This window comes from Ctenocephalides felis, unplaced genomic scaffold (genome assembly GCF_003426905.1).
Source record: "Ctenocephalides felis isolate EL2017-DRISC unplaced genomic scaffold, ASM342690v1 CF-g0.4_SCAFFOLD_03570, whole genome shotgun sequence".
Taxonomy (NCBI): Eukaryota; Metazoa; Arthropoda; class Insecta; order Siphonaptera; family Pulicidae; genus Ctenocephalides; species Ctenocephalides felis.
In genome coordinates this window covers 23,961,588-23,974,907 of record NW_020539724.1, presented here as the reverse complement: position 1 = coordinate 23,974,907, position 13,320 = coordinate 23,961,588, and the positions used below count along the sequence as shown (strand labels likewise).

General features: G+C 33.1%; 20 non-coding genes across 20 annotated transcripts; all 20 read left to right on the top strand.

The window, feature by feature from the left end:
- Positions 1-9,095: 9,095 nt before the first annotated feature.
- On the top strand, positions 9,096-9,185 carry Trnay-gua. Its single transcript is given in 2 exon segments — positions 9,096-9,132; positions 9,150-9,185. It is a non-coding gene; the product is annotated as a tRNA-Tyr (tRNA).
- A 65-nt stretch (positions 9,186-9,250) lies between these two features.
- On the top strand, positions 9,251-9,340 carry Trnay-gua. The gene is given in 2 exon segments: positions 9,251-9,287; positions 9,305-9,340. It is a non-coding gene; the product is annotated as a tRNA-Tyr (tRNA).
- A 65-nt stretch (positions 9,341-9,405) lies between these two features.
- On the top strand, positions 9,406-9,495 carry Trnay-gua. Its single transcript is given in 2 exon segments — positions 9,406-9,442; positions 9,460-9,495. It is a non-coding gene; the product is annotated as a tRNA-Tyr (tRNA).
- A 220-nt stretch (positions 9,496-9,715) lies between these two features.
- Positions 9,716-9,805, top strand: Trnay-gua. The gene is given in 2 exon segments: positions 9,716-9,752; positions 9,770-9,805. It is a non-coding gene; the product is annotated as a tRNA-Tyr (tRNA).
- Positions 9,806-10,024: 219 nt separating this feature from the next.
- Trnay-gua lies at positions 10,025-10,113 on the top strand. The gene is given in 2 exon segments: positions 10,025-10,061; positions 10,078-10,113. It is a non-coding gene; the product is annotated as a tRNA-Tyr (tRNA).
- A 65-nt stretch (positions 10,114-10,178) lies between these two features.
- Trnay-gua lies at positions 10,179-10,268 on the top strand. Its single transcript is given in 2 exon segments — positions 10,179-10,215; positions 10,233-10,268. It is a non-coding gene; the product is annotated as a tRNA-Tyr (tRNA).
- Positions 10,269-10,504: 236 nt separating this feature from the next.
- Positions 10,505-10,593, top strand: Trnay-gua. Its single transcript is given in 2 exon segments — positions 10,505-10,541; positions 10,558-10,593. It is a non-coding gene; the product is annotated as a tRNA-Tyr (tRNA).
- Positions 10,594-10,650: 57 nt separating this feature from the next.
- Positions 10,651-10,740, top strand: Trnay-gua. Its single transcript is given in 2 exon segments — positions 10,651-10,687; positions 10,705-10,740. It is a non-coding gene; the product is annotated as a tRNA-Tyr (tRNA).
- A 64-nt stretch (positions 10,741-10,804) lies between these two features.
- Positions 10,805-10,894, top strand: Trnay-gua. Its single transcript is given in 2 exon segments — positions 10,805-10,841; positions 10,859-10,894. It is a non-coding gene; the product is annotated as a tRNA-Tyr (tRNA).
- Positions 10,895-11,112: 218 nt separating this feature from the next.
- Trnay-gua lies at positions 11,113-11,202 on the top strand. Its single transcript is given in 2 exon segments — positions 11,113-11,149; positions 11,167-11,202. It is a non-coding gene; the product is annotated as a tRNA-Tyr (tRNA).
- Positions 11,203-11,259: 57 nt separating this feature from the next.
- Trnay-gua lies at positions 11,260-11,349 on the top strand. The gene is given in 2 exon segments: positions 11,260-11,296; positions 11,314-11,349. It is a non-coding gene; the product is annotated as a tRNA-Tyr (tRNA).
- Positions 11,350-11,414: 65 nt separating this feature from the next.
- Trnay-gua lies at positions 11,415-11,504 on the top strand. The gene is given in 2 exon segments: positions 11,415-11,451; positions 11,469-11,504. It is a non-coding gene; the product is annotated as a tRNA-Tyr (tRNA).
- Positions 11,505-11,569: 65 nt separating this feature from the next.
- Trnay-gua lies at positions 11,570-11,659 on the top strand. The gene is given in 2 exon segments: positions 11,570-11,606; positions 11,624-11,659. It is a non-coding gene; the product is annotated as a tRNA-Tyr (tRNA).
- A 57-nt stretch (positions 11,660-11,716) lies between these two features.
- On the top strand, positions 11,717-11,806 carry Trnay-gua. Its single transcript is given in 2 exon segments — positions 11,717-11,753; positions 11,771-11,806. It is a non-coding gene; the product is annotated as a tRNA-Tyr (tRNA).
- Positions 11,807-12,026: 220 nt separating this feature from the next.
- Positions 12,027-12,115, top strand: Trnay-gua. Its single transcript is given in 2 exon segments — positions 12,027-12,063; positions 12,080-12,115. It is a non-coding gene; the product is annotated as a tRNA-Tyr (tRNA).
- A 64-nt stretch (positions 12,116-12,179) lies between these two features.
- On the top strand, positions 12,180-12,269 carry Trnay-gua. The gene is given in 2 exon segments: positions 12,180-12,216; positions 12,234-12,269. It is a non-coding gene; the product is annotated as a tRNA-Tyr (tRNA).
- Positions 12,270-12,488: 219 nt separating this feature from the next.
- On the top strand, positions 12,489-12,578 carry Trnay-gua. Its single transcript is given in 2 exon segments — positions 12,489-12,525; positions 12,543-12,578. It is a non-coding gene; the product is annotated as a tRNA-Tyr (tRNA).
- Positions 12,579-12,635: 57 nt separating this feature from the next.
- On the top strand, positions 12,636-12,725 carry Trnay-gua. The gene is given in 2 exon segments: positions 12,636-12,672; positions 12,690-12,725. It is a non-coding gene; the product is annotated as a tRNA-Tyr (tRNA).
- Positions 12,726-12,789: 64 nt separating this feature from the next.
- Positions 12,790-12,879, top strand: Trnay-gua. Its single transcript is given in 2 exon segments — positions 12,790-12,826; positions 12,844-12,879. It is a non-coding gene; the product is annotated as a tRNA-Tyr (tRNA).
- A 65-nt stretch (positions 12,880-12,944) lies between these two features.
- Positions 12,945-13,034, top strand: Trnay-gua. The gene is given in 2 exon segments: positions 12,945-12,981; positions 12,999-13,034. It is a non-coding gene; the product is annotated as a tRNA-Tyr (tRNA).
- The last annotated feature ends 286 nt before the right edge of the window (positions 13,035-13,320 follow it).

Genomic DNA, 13,320 nt, shown 5'->3' with positions numbered 1-13,320 from the left:
GATTGCGGATCCAATGATTATATGTACGAATTTATTAAAAAACTAGTGGGGCAAATGGCATCGTGCCTTAAGGCAAATTGCTGGAACTTCCCGTACCAAAAAAAAAATTTTTTTTAAGATTAACATTTTGAAAAAAAATTACTCTGAAAAAATTAGATTTTTGAGAAACTATAAATTTTTGACAAAAATTTACTTTTTTTTGAGAAAAAAAACTTATTGAAAAAAAATTATTTTGAAATATTTTGGAAATTCTGAACTTTTTTCAAAGCAATCATACTGCTTTAACTGCATAGAGACGAAATATCGTAGCGCGTAAGCGCCGCGTCCGGTCTACCGGATAGACATAGGTACGGAACCCATAGGAATGTAAACAAAATTTATACTCATTGTTAAAATCTCTATAAATTATATGATAATTTGATGTGCATAGGTCTAATGATCATTTTGGACAGACAAATGGCATTTATTTTTTAGTATGTGTGTGTGTATGTGTTTGCATGTGTGTGTGTGCGGATACAAATTTTTCAGGAACGATCAGGACGATTTCAGGAACACGGATCAACCGATTTGAATAGTTTAAAAACATTTGATTCGTATTGATAGGCAGACGTGCTGGAGTTTCTGGCAAAGGCAAGTCTAGCCGTTCCGAAGATACGGAACAAAAAGTGCCAAAAAACGGTAACTCAGTCTTTAAGAGAATGGAGCGTCTGATTTTAATAATTCATAAAACATTTTACTTGTATTGACAAGATGAAAAACTGATCGATTTTTTGGGAAGGCAGGTCAAGCGGTTTCGGAGATCTAGTAACAAAAGTAAAAAAATGCCATTTGGCGGTCAAAAATGATCATTAGACATATGTACATCAAATTATCAGATATTTTATAGAGATTTTAATAATAAGTATAAATTGTGTTTTTATTCCCATCGGTTCCGTACCAATGTTGATCCGTTAGACGACGACGCAGCGCTTACGCGCTTCGATATTTCGTCACTATGCAGTTAAAGCAGTATGATTGCTTTCAAAAAAAGTTCAGAATTTCCAAAATATTTCAAAATAAATAAAACTTTTTTTTTCAAAAAGTCTTTTTTTTGCAAAATGTAAATTTTTGACAAAAATATGTATTTTCTCAAAAATCTAGTTTTTAGAAAGTAATTTTTTTTCAAAAATGTTATTCTTTTTTAAAAAAAATAATTTTTGGTACGAGAAGTTTCAGCAATTTGCCGTAAGGCACGATGTCATGCGCCCGCTAGTTTATTATTATTTGTTTAAAACATATTAATTGATTTGTTTTTAGTGAAAACGTAAATTTTATTTTTGAAAATTATATTTATATAGGTAAATCTTATTTTCTGTTCATTGAGTCGATTATTTACACCTAGTAACCCAATTTATTTAGAACATCGTGCTATGACATTGATTATGCTTTCAATAATTATTAAACGTTTGAGGCGTGCGCTTTTATCACATGCTCCTTATCCAAAATTTCCAAACGACTTTAATTCATTGTACACATAATAAATATCAATTGAAAATAATTTCTGTTTATGTGGGAAAATTTCGTGATCATTATACATTGTAATTATATTTCGGCAATATATCATTGGATGAATGGCGGGTCGGTGGGTCGCCAATGTAGGTTGTTTTGATGTTATCGTCAAAAAGACATCAGCGAGTCATTTTCCCCCGAATTCTTTGTGTAATTCCATGCTGATGATGTTGACACTCTGTAATCGGATACCCCAGTCGACCGTTGTCACGCATTGACACGTGTCAGAGGTCGTCGATGGATGAATGACAGAATATTCCTTCATTTACCTGAAGCGTTTAGTTAAAATGCTTTTAGTAATTGTAAACATGATATGTTGATGATATATGATTATATTTAAATAGAATCTCATTGCATTTTAGTTTGGGTACAAAACGATTATAAAAATCGGAAATGAAAAATAGGATTATTGTTTATTATCTAAATGAATGAAAATAAACAAGTCAATTAATTTACGCACAAAACTCGTAAACGTGATACTTCATCATACCTGTGGATAAGGAGCAAGTGATGAAAGCACACGCCTTAAACGTTTAGTAATTATTGAAAGCATAATCATATGTCATAGCACGATGTTATAAATAAATTGGGCTACTATTTTGTAATGAATAAACGACGAAGAATTTTATTTGAAAACTTTTAATAATAATTTTTTTTTGAAAATGTTATTAATAAATTTTATTGGAAAATGTTATTAATAAATTAGTATGTCGTATTAGTAGTTAAATAAGGACTAGTGGTGCTAAGCATTATACCTTAAGGCAAATTACTAAAATTTCCCATGCCTCAAACAACAATTTTTTATGAAAAAATTAAAATTTTTTGAAAACTGACAATAATAGATTTTTTGAAATTTTGAAAAAAATGAATTATTGTTAAAATCTCTATAAAATATATGATAATTTGATGTGCATATGTCTAATGATCATTTTTGATCATTTGAATTTTTTATGCTAGAACTGGCTTTCTAAAAATTTAATCAAATATTTTGTTTAAATACAGTACTGAAATAAATCATTGGAATTTGACGCTCCGCTCTCTCAAAAACTGAATTGTCACTTTTTGCACTTTCTGCGCCATATCTTCGAAGCGGCTGGACCTGCCTTTGATAGAAACTGCGCGCCTCCCTATTAATACAAATCGAATGTTTTTCAAGTCATTCAAATCAGATGATTCGTGGAACCGAAATCAATAAAAAAAAATCTCGTTAAACTAAAACATATTGTCTGTACGATGATATTGACAAATCAAAAATTGACAAAATGGCAGCATGTTGAAAAAAAGTTATTTTTTTCCCAAAATTTTGGTCATTTTTGGCTTGCCAAAATTCGATTTTTGATCAGATCAAAAAACTGGAGGATCACCGTATGGAGAACTAAATAGAGGAGATGTAAAAAAAATTGATAACGATCGGATCATTTGTCTCCGAGATATCACACCAGCAAATTCGATAAATGCTGTTTCGAGAAAAACGAGTTTAAAGATAAAATGATCATTATACTATATACTATATATATGCTCTTTTAAATGCGTGTAACTCAAAAACTATTTAAAATGTCGATTTAAAATTTTAGTATGTTATTTATAAAGATATAACCTATCGAAATATGAAAAGGTTCAAAATTCGATTTTTTCAAAATGTGATATTCCTATTGCATGATAGGCAGCGAACCTGGATCTAGTGGTTGCTAATCTATTCTTACTATGGAAAAATAGCCCAACTGAAATATATTTATATATATATATCTATATATATATATATATATACTGTTATAATTTATAATGTAAGATGATTTCAATTATAATAATGTGGGATGTTCAGAACATTTCTGAAAACGCTAGAAGAGTTATCTACATGGCGTCTCCACCGTATTTATTTAATGGTTCTCGTTTTCGTTAACAGAAATATTTGTACCAAGATTTATGGGTTTATTTTCACATAAGTTCTCCAGGAACAAGAAATGGTTATATCGTTTAAGACGTTATGATAAGCAAAATAGCTATTTTCGGTGACATTTTTCATTTTTATGATGATGCGCATAAACTAATAATGGCGGTTATTATACCCGCTTATAAAATAATGTTTGTGGTTATTTAAATATATAGTTAAATTTCATTTCTTTTCTATGTAAATGTAATCATATTAAAGTAATTTCAGAGTTGTTCGCTTGTTCATATGTAACATTAGTATTTATCTGAATTATAAAATATAACGATCATTCTTTTATTATAATGTATAACGTTAAACTGTAAAAAAATTGTCTGATGGTAGATCCTTGCTTTTATCAAAACATTTATTTTGTCTTATACATCTGTTGACACATGAATCGCTTGAAAATATTTTTTTCACTCATATGCAGTATGTTTTATTATTATGTTTTATGCACTTTATGCATTCTATTTTTCCTCAAGCACTACTTAATCTATATTAAATATAATAAAATATAATCACATAATTATGTAACATTACTATATGTTCATTTGTATTATATTGTTTTCTAGATTTTTTTTATTCTGGCCAAGAAACCTGATTTTACACATAATCTAGATTGAATATTAATCTCAATTTTATCTCGCAAATTTAATATACTTCAGGCTGTACCACTGACTGACGTAAATAACTCGATCATATTCCACACATTGGCTTGTCAATTTATTTGATGTTGTAAATTCAACCGTCAATTACACAAATGATGTAATGTAATTTTGCACAGTTTATGGATCATATATACAATATGCCAGAGATTTTGCAGTAACACACACATGTATGAATATCTTATATATAAAATTCTTCTGTAACAATGTAAGTTTCATTAATCCTCCTAAACTATAATTCGGATTTTCATAAACCTTCCTGAAGTTTGTTCGGGAAATTTTCTAGAATGTTTTGATTCATAGAAATATAGTTAGATTGTAGAAATAAATAGAAAAAATTACAAAAAACCGCTTATCATTGTTTGCCCTTGAAAATATTTGAAGCTTAGTTTGACATTAAAAACAAATGACAACTGTCATTTGCCAAACATTTCTATTCACTTATAGGCTAAGGCAATATTAAAATATAATAAATTCATGATTATGAATAAAGAAAATGTAATGTCTACATTATTAATGCCGAAAAGCAGCTGAGATGTGCCAAAAATTAAATTAATATAAGATGCAAATAATATAACATGAATCTGACAAGTGATGCAGTCTGCGCATGCGTCTGACGCGCACTGCGAATCATGTTCTCAACGTACTACGCGTGATTTGCTTTTGCTTGCAATAATTTTGTTTGCGCACTTTGCGAACAGATTCGCCGTACAAATTCGTGCAAAGGAGACGAGCCATAAGTGATTGCGCTCAAAAATATTCAATTTGCAGTCGTTTTGCCTTACTATACTAAGTAAATACAAAAAAAAATTATTTAGAAATTGCATTGTGTTAAAAATTCATATGTTTGTCATTGGGTACGGAATATTTACTCAATGGAGCGCTTTCGGTCTGAACTTTTTTTACTGTTTTCCATTTCGTTTGGAATTTTGGAACTAGGTTCATCTTACTCTTCAGAAGTGAAAACAATTTAGACTCCTTTACCACTTCTCGGGTGGATGACATTTCTTTTTAGTGGTGTAATTTTACTTTTTTCAAAATAACGTTGGGTATCGATAAAAGAACTAATTACAAGAGAAAAATGTTTAATAATGTTTTTCAAAAAAGCAAATACTTTTCAAGTTACTGGCTACTGAAAATTTGATCCTTTTTTGCGTTTTTCATCATTTTTAGCTAATATCTTCAAAAATATACATTTTAACGAAAATCATGTAATGAACAAAATTATATCAATTAAAATCTTAACAAATTGCTATTTTATAGTGTTTTAGGAACATTATTAGGCTAGATATGAAAATGGGTTTTTATAGTGCTCAAAATAAGCTTTAAAATGAGTACTTCTGCGTGTAAAATGAGTAAACTATCATGCAAATAAAAGACGCATATAATGTTTTTACATTTAAATCAAATAGTTTTTCAGTGCCATTTCCACCAAATTTAAAAATAATCGTATTCCATCTAGAATTAACTTGGTTTAAGAGATCTTGATGGATTCTAGAAAATACCACAACTTTAGTACAAACGATTTTCAAAAAACTCATGATTTCATGAAAAAAAACATTAAAAAAAACATCAAATTTCTCATTATAATATCTCTGAAAGAATACGTATAAATGTATATATATATATATATATATATATATAAATTCGAGGTATTTTTCTGACTAATTATTGTTGTTTATTATTTTTCCATTACACAAATATTGATAGAGGTATTAATTAAAGAGTGCGCGGTTGTCCAACGAGAGGTCTTTCGAGTCCTTTAACCCTTCGCCGTTTCACAATAAGAGAAGTTACGGTAAAATTTATGATAGAGAAAGTTGTAGCTCATTTAATCACCTTTAAAATAGTGTATTACAAGTTCTGAGAAAATCAGAATTAAAAGAGTAATAATCCAATTAATGCGGTGGATGGTGACGGAGTGCAAATTGATTTCACTTCTGAACTTAAGATAAGGATTAGCCTATTTCCAAAATATCAAGTAAATTGGAGCACAGTAAAAAAATTCACAGAGCAATAATTTTGTTGATCGTAAGTTGAATAGAGTACATGTGAACAGGATTTGATAAATTAATTTACTTCAAATATAAACTTAAGCAATAATGTATATTGATTTATGGGAGAAAAAAATGTAATTTAGATATTAAAATTACTAAAAGTCAGTTAAAATATGGTACGAAATTATAAAAATTATAGGCAACATTATTGAAGCAATTATTTTGGGTAGAAAAATAAAAGGTGATATTGCATCTTTGCCGCGAATGCTGTATATTAATTCTTTCTGAATTTGTTGTACTTTTTAAAAGATTTCAATTTTCAACATGTGTATCTTATGTTATGACCATAAATCACAAAGGCAGACGATCATTTTTAGTGTGATAAATTTGGAAAATCAATGTTTTAGTCGTGAATAAACAAAAAATCATTCATTTATACATCCACATCTACAGGTATGACTAAAAATACTATATAACCCTTAAATGCAATAGTATAAATTGAGCTATTGGGAATAAATTTGTTCTATAAATCGCAGTGTATAATTTTTAATATACAATTTTATTGAACATTTTTTGTTAAATGAATAATTAAAGTGTTAACTGTAGGAATTGAGAACAATCATTTTATTTGAAACAGTTCTACATTCAACATCACTCATATATTGGTGTAAATAGTAATTATTATTTTTAACTAAGCAGTAAATATTAGTATAAAATATTGAAAAATTGTAGCCGTGGGTACAGAACAACGTCTGTCGGGTCAGCTAGTATATATATATATATAATATATATATATATATATATATATATATATATTATATATATATATATATATACATATATTCATATATATATTTATATATATATATATATATTATATATATATATATATATATCTTATATATATAGATGTATGTAAATATACTCCTCCTAAACGGGTATTCGGATTTTTATAAATCTTTCTGAAGTTTGTTAAAGGATGTTAAAGGATGTATGTGATCATAAAAATATAGTAATATTGCAGTAATAAATGGAAAAAATTGCAAAAAACGACATGTCAATATTTGACATTGAAAATATTTGAGACATTGTTAGGCATTGAAAACAAATGAAAACTGCCATTTGCAAAAAAATTCAATTTACTTATGAGTCTGGACAAAACTAGAATATGCACAATGAATTCATGATTATGAATAAGAAATATAAATTTAGCCAAAAGCAGCTGAGATGTGCCAAAAATTAAAATAATATAAGATACAGTATATGTATGGCAGATTGAATGACACATATATGAACAGGATTTGACAAATTAATTCATATAAAATATAAAACTAAATAATAATCAGAACCTTGAATACGATCCATGCGTAAATTGCGAGCGCACGCTTCAGGGGGCGCCAACACAGGATTCGGATATCAAATTTTTTGTATAGTTTCTTTTCAATATAATTCAAGAAATATATAATTTTTTTGCATCTTTTACTAATCTTAGCACAATATTTTCAAAATATATTAAAAAATTTCACTTTAAAACAACAAATGGTGAAGTGAAGATGAATACATACAATTCGGCTCTAACGATATCAATTAAGATGCAATTTTGGATATCTTGAATAATAAAAAATTAAATTAAAATGTTCCAACTTTAAGTACCAGTGCTATGTTATGGTTATGTAGAATAATGAAAGGCTAGAATTTTGTTGCTCTCTATGATTTGGTCAATTGAATAAATCACATAAAATGCCCAAAATAAATAAGTGAAATATTTCAAAGGCCAAATATCAATTATAAATCAAGAAGGGGGACGGGGGAGGCCGCTAGAAAAAAAATGGCATGTATATTAAAAGTAAAATAATGTATATTAAATTATCACTAATAAGAAAAATGTAGTTTCGATATTATAATTATTAAAAACCAGTTAAAATATGATTCGAGATTATAAAAATTATAGGCAACATTATTGGAGAAATTATTCTGGGTGGAAAAATCCAAGGTAAGATTGTACTTTTACGTCTATCGGGTCATCTAGTATATATATATATATATATATATATATATGCTCCCGGCTAATTCACATTGTAAAATGTGTTTTCTTCTTTGTTTCTAAATAAATTGTCACCTGGTTAGCAACATACATCATATTATTATTTAAAAATTTCAACACAAAAATATATTGTTTTGAATAAATGCAGGAAATTTTTCTAGCAGCGCAATGCTAATGGATATTATATTTCTGATTAAAATACTAACAACTGAAAAACTACAAAACTAATCCTATTACTACCTCCATCACCATAATTAAAAATAGAGATTATTTTATATATTCAAAATGAAAAAGAAGCGCGCACTATTCTCTTAAATTCATTTATTACTGCTGGAACATTTCGACAATAATTTTTAATTTTGTTCCCTCTCATTATTTTTTTGCTGTCACAATTGTATAAATTAATTAGCGAGGACAAACACTTCTGTTATTCGTTTTAAACACAATATTAGTCCAGACGAATTACATCGAATTACATTTTTGAATGAAAATTTTTGCATAAACCTGAAAACATGTTTTTTAAAACAAGATGATGATATGAATTGCTGATTTTTTTTTTCTCGATGTTTCAAGTCATTCTAGATCATCTGACATCTAAATTGGAAAATGTGTTTGTGTGCATGTATATATGCGTGTGTTAATTATAAGATTATGGGAAATATTTCGGGTATATAAATCATCAACTAAAAATAAGAGTGCCCGTAAAGATCACACGCGATTGAAGTAAAACTTATATTTGCCACTGTACAAAGTAGCAATTTTAAGTTAAGTTAAAATTAATACACCATATAACAATTTTGATTAATGCTTATAATAATATGGTAACAGTCGTGAAGCACACATTTATTATTTTGCACTGTTATCTGACAACTTGACGTCATGTGTTTTTAGTTGGAAGGTTGAAACATCAGCCTTCGATAGCTCAGTTGGTAGAGCGGTGGACTGTAGGAGGTAAAAATACTGATATCCATAGGTCGCTGGTTCAAATCCGGCTTGAAGGATTTTTTTGCACTGTTATCTGACAACTTGACGTCATGTGTTTTTAGTTGGAAGGTTGAAACATCAGCCTTCGATAGCTCAGTTGGTAGAGCGGTGGACTGTAGGAGGTAAAAATACTGATATCCATAGGTCGCTGGTTCAAATCCGGCTCGAAGGATTATTTTGCACTGTTATCTGACAACTTGACGTCATGTGTTTTTAGTTGGAAGGTTGAAACATCAGCCTTCGATAGCTCAGTTGGTAGAGCGGTGGACTGTAGGAGGTAAAAATACTGATATCCATAGGTCGCTGGTTCAAATCCGGCTCGAAGGATTATTTTGCACTGTTATCTGACAACTTGACGTCATGTGTTTTTAGTTGGAAGGTTGAAACATCAGCCTTCGATAGCTCAGTTGGTAGAGCGGTGGACTGTAGGAGGTAAAAATGCTGATATCCATAGGTCGCTGGTTCAAATTCGGCTCGAAGGATTATTTTGCACTGTTATCTGACATCTTGACGTCATGTGTTTTTAGTTGGAAGGTTGAAACATCAGCCTTCGATAGCTCAGTTGGTAGAGCGGTGGACTGTAGGAGGTAAAAATGCTGATATCCATAGGTCGCTGGTTCAAATCCGGCTCGAAGGATTATTTTGCACTCTTATCTGACAACTTGACGTCATGTGTTTTAGTTGGAAGGTTGTAACATCAGCCTTCGATAGCTCAGTTGGTAGAGCGGTGGACTGTAGGAGGCAAAAATGCTGATATCCATGGGTCGCTGGTTCAAATCCGGCTCGAAGGATTATTTTGCACTGTTATCTGACAACTTGACGTCATGTGTTTTTAGTTGGAAGGTTGAAACATCAGCCTTCGATAGCTCAGTTGGTAGAGCGGTGGACTGTAGGAGGTAAAATGCTGATATCCATAGGTCGCTGGTTCAAATCCGGCTCGAAGGATTATTTTGCACTGTTATCTGACAACTTGACGTCATGTGTTTTTAGTTGGAAGGTTGAAACATCAGCCTTCGATAGCTCAGTTGGTAGAGCGGTGGACTGTAGGAGGTAAAAATGCTGATATCCATAGGTCGCTGGTTCAAATCCGGCTCGAAGGATTATTTTGCACTGTTATCTGACAACTTGACGTCATGTGTTTTTAGTTGGAAGGTTGAAACATCAGCCTTCGATAGCTCAGTTGGTAGAGCGGTGGACTGTAGGAGGTAAAAATGCTGATATCCATAGGTTGCTGGTTCAAATCCGGCTCGAAGGAAATCCGGCTCGAAGGATTATTTTGCACTGTTATCTGACAACTTGACGTCATGTGCTTTTAGTTGGAAGGTTGAAACATCAGCCTTCGATAGCTCAGTTGGTAGAGCGGTGGACTGTAGGAGGAAAAATGCTGATATCCATAGGTCGCTGGTTCAAATCCGGCTCGAAGGATTATTTTGCACTGTTATCTGACAACTTGACGTTTTAGTTGAAAGGTTGTAACATCAGCCTTCGATAGCTCAGTTGGTAGAGCGGTGGACTGTAGGAGGTAAAAATGCTGATATCCATAGGTCGCTGGTTCAAATCCGGCTCGAAGGATTATTTTGCACTGTTATCTGACAACTTGACGTCATTTGTTTTAGTTGGAAGGTTGTAACATCAGCCTTCGATAGCTCAGTTGGTAGAGCGGTGGACTGTAAGAGGTAAAAATGCTGATATCCATAGGTTGCTGGTTCAAATCCGGCTCGAAGGATTATTTTGCACTGTTATCTGACAACTTGACGTCATGTGTTTTAGTTGGAAGGTTGTAACATCAGCCTTCGATAGCTCAGTTGGTACAGCGGTGGACTGTAGGAGGTAAAAATGCTGATATCCATAGGTCGCTGGTTCAAATCCGGCTCGAAGGATTATTTTGCACTGTTATCTGACAACTTGACGTCATGTGTTTTAGTTGGAAGGTTGTAACATCAGCCTTCGATAGCTCAGTTGGTAGAGCGGTGGACTGTAGGAGGTAAAAATGCTGATATCCATAGGTCGCTGGTTCAAATCCGGCTCGAAGGATTTTTTTGCACTGTTATCTGACAACTTGACGTTTAGTTGAAGTGGTTTGAACATCAGCCTTCGATAGCTCAGTTGGTAGAGCGGTGGACTGTAGGAGGTAAAAATGCTGATATCCATAGGTCGCTGGTTCAAATCCGGCTCGAAGGATTATTTTGCACTGTTATCTGACAACTTGACGTCATGTGTTTTAGTTGGAAGGTTGGAAACATCAGCCTTCGATAGCTCAGTTGGTAGAGCGGTGGACTGTAGGAGGTAAAAATGCTGATATCCATAGGTCGCTGGTTCAAATCCGGCTCGAAGGATTATTTTGCACTGTTATCTGACAACTTGACGTCATGTGTTTTTAGTTGGAAGGTTGAAACATCAGCCTTCGATAGCTCAGTTGGTAGAGCGGTGGACTGTAGGAGGTTAAAATGCTGATATCCATAGGTCGCTGGTTCAAATCCGGCTCGAAGGATTATTTTGCACTGTTATCTGACAACTTGACCTTTTAGTTGGAAGGTTGTAACATCAGCCTTCGATAGCTCAGTTGGTAGAGCGGTGGACTGTAGGAGGTAAAAATGCTGATATCCATAGGTCGCTGGTTCAAATCCGGCTCGAAGGATTATTTTGCACTGTTATCTGACAACTTGACGTCATGTGTTTTTAGTTGGAAGTTTGAAACATCAGCCTTCGATAGCTCAGTTGTGAGTAGAGCGGTGGACTGTAGGAGGTAAAATGCTGATATCCATAGGTCGCTGGTTCAAATCCGGCTCGAAGGATTATTTGCACTGTTATCTGACAACTTGACGTCATGTGTTTTAGTTGGAAGGTTGAAACATCAGCCTTCGATAGCTCAGTTGGTAGAGCGGTGGACTGTAGGAGGTAAAATGCTGATATCCATAGGTCGCTGGTTCAAATCCGGCTCGAAGGATTATTTTGCACTGTTATCTGACAACTTGACGTCATGTGTTTTTAGTTGGAGGTTGAAACATCAGCCTTCGATAGCTCAGTTGGTAGAGCGGTGGACTGTAGGAGGTAAAAATGCTGATATCCATAGGTCGCTGGTTCAAATCCGGCTCGAAGGATTATTTTGCACTGTTATCTGACAACTTGACGTCATGTGTTTTAGTTGGAAGGTGAAACATCAGCCTTCGATAGCTCAGTTGTAGTAGAGCGGTGGACTGTAGGAGGTAAAAATGCTGATATCCATAGGTCGCTGGTTCAAATCCGGCTCGAAGGATTATTTTGCACTGTTATCTGACAACTTGACGTCATGTGTTTTAGTTGGAAGATTGAAACATCAGCCTTCGATAGCTCAGTTGGTAGAGCGGTGGACTGTAGGAGGTAAAAATGCTGATATCCATAGGTCGCTGGTTCAAATCCGGCTCGAAGGATTATTTTGCACTGTTATCTGACAACTTGACGTTTTAGTTGAAAGGTTGTAACATCAGCCTTCGATAGCTCAGTTGGTAGAGCGGTGGACTGTAGGAGGTAAAAATGCTGATATCCATAGGTCGCTGGTTCAAATCCGGCTCGAAGGATTTTTTGCACTGTTATCTGACAACTTGACGTCATGTGTTTTTAGTTGGAAGGTTGAAACATCAGCCTTCGATAGCTCAGTTGGTAGAGCGGTGGACTGTAGGAGGTAAAAATGCTGATATCCATAGGTCGCTGGTTCAAATCCGGCTCGAAGGATTATTTTGCACTGTTATCTGACAACTTGACGTCATGTGTTTTTAGTTGGAAGTTTGAAACATCAGCCTTCGATAGCTCAGTTGGTAGAGCGGTGGACTGTAGGAGGTAAAAATGCTGATATCCATAGGTCGCTGGTTCAAATCCGGCTCGAAGGATTATTTTGCACTGTTATTGACAACTTGGACTTTAGTTGGAAGGTGTGAAACATCAGCCTTCGATAGCTTCAGTTGGTAGAGCGGTGGACTGTAGGAGGTAAAAATGCTGATATCCATAGGTCGCTGGTTCAAATCCGGCTCGAAGGATTATTTTGCACTGTTATCTGACAACTTGACGTCATGTGTTTTTAGTTGGAAGGTTGAAACATCAGCCTTCGATAGCTCAGTTGGTAGAGCGGTGGACTGTAGGAGGTCAAATGCTGATATCCATAGGTCGCTGGTTCAA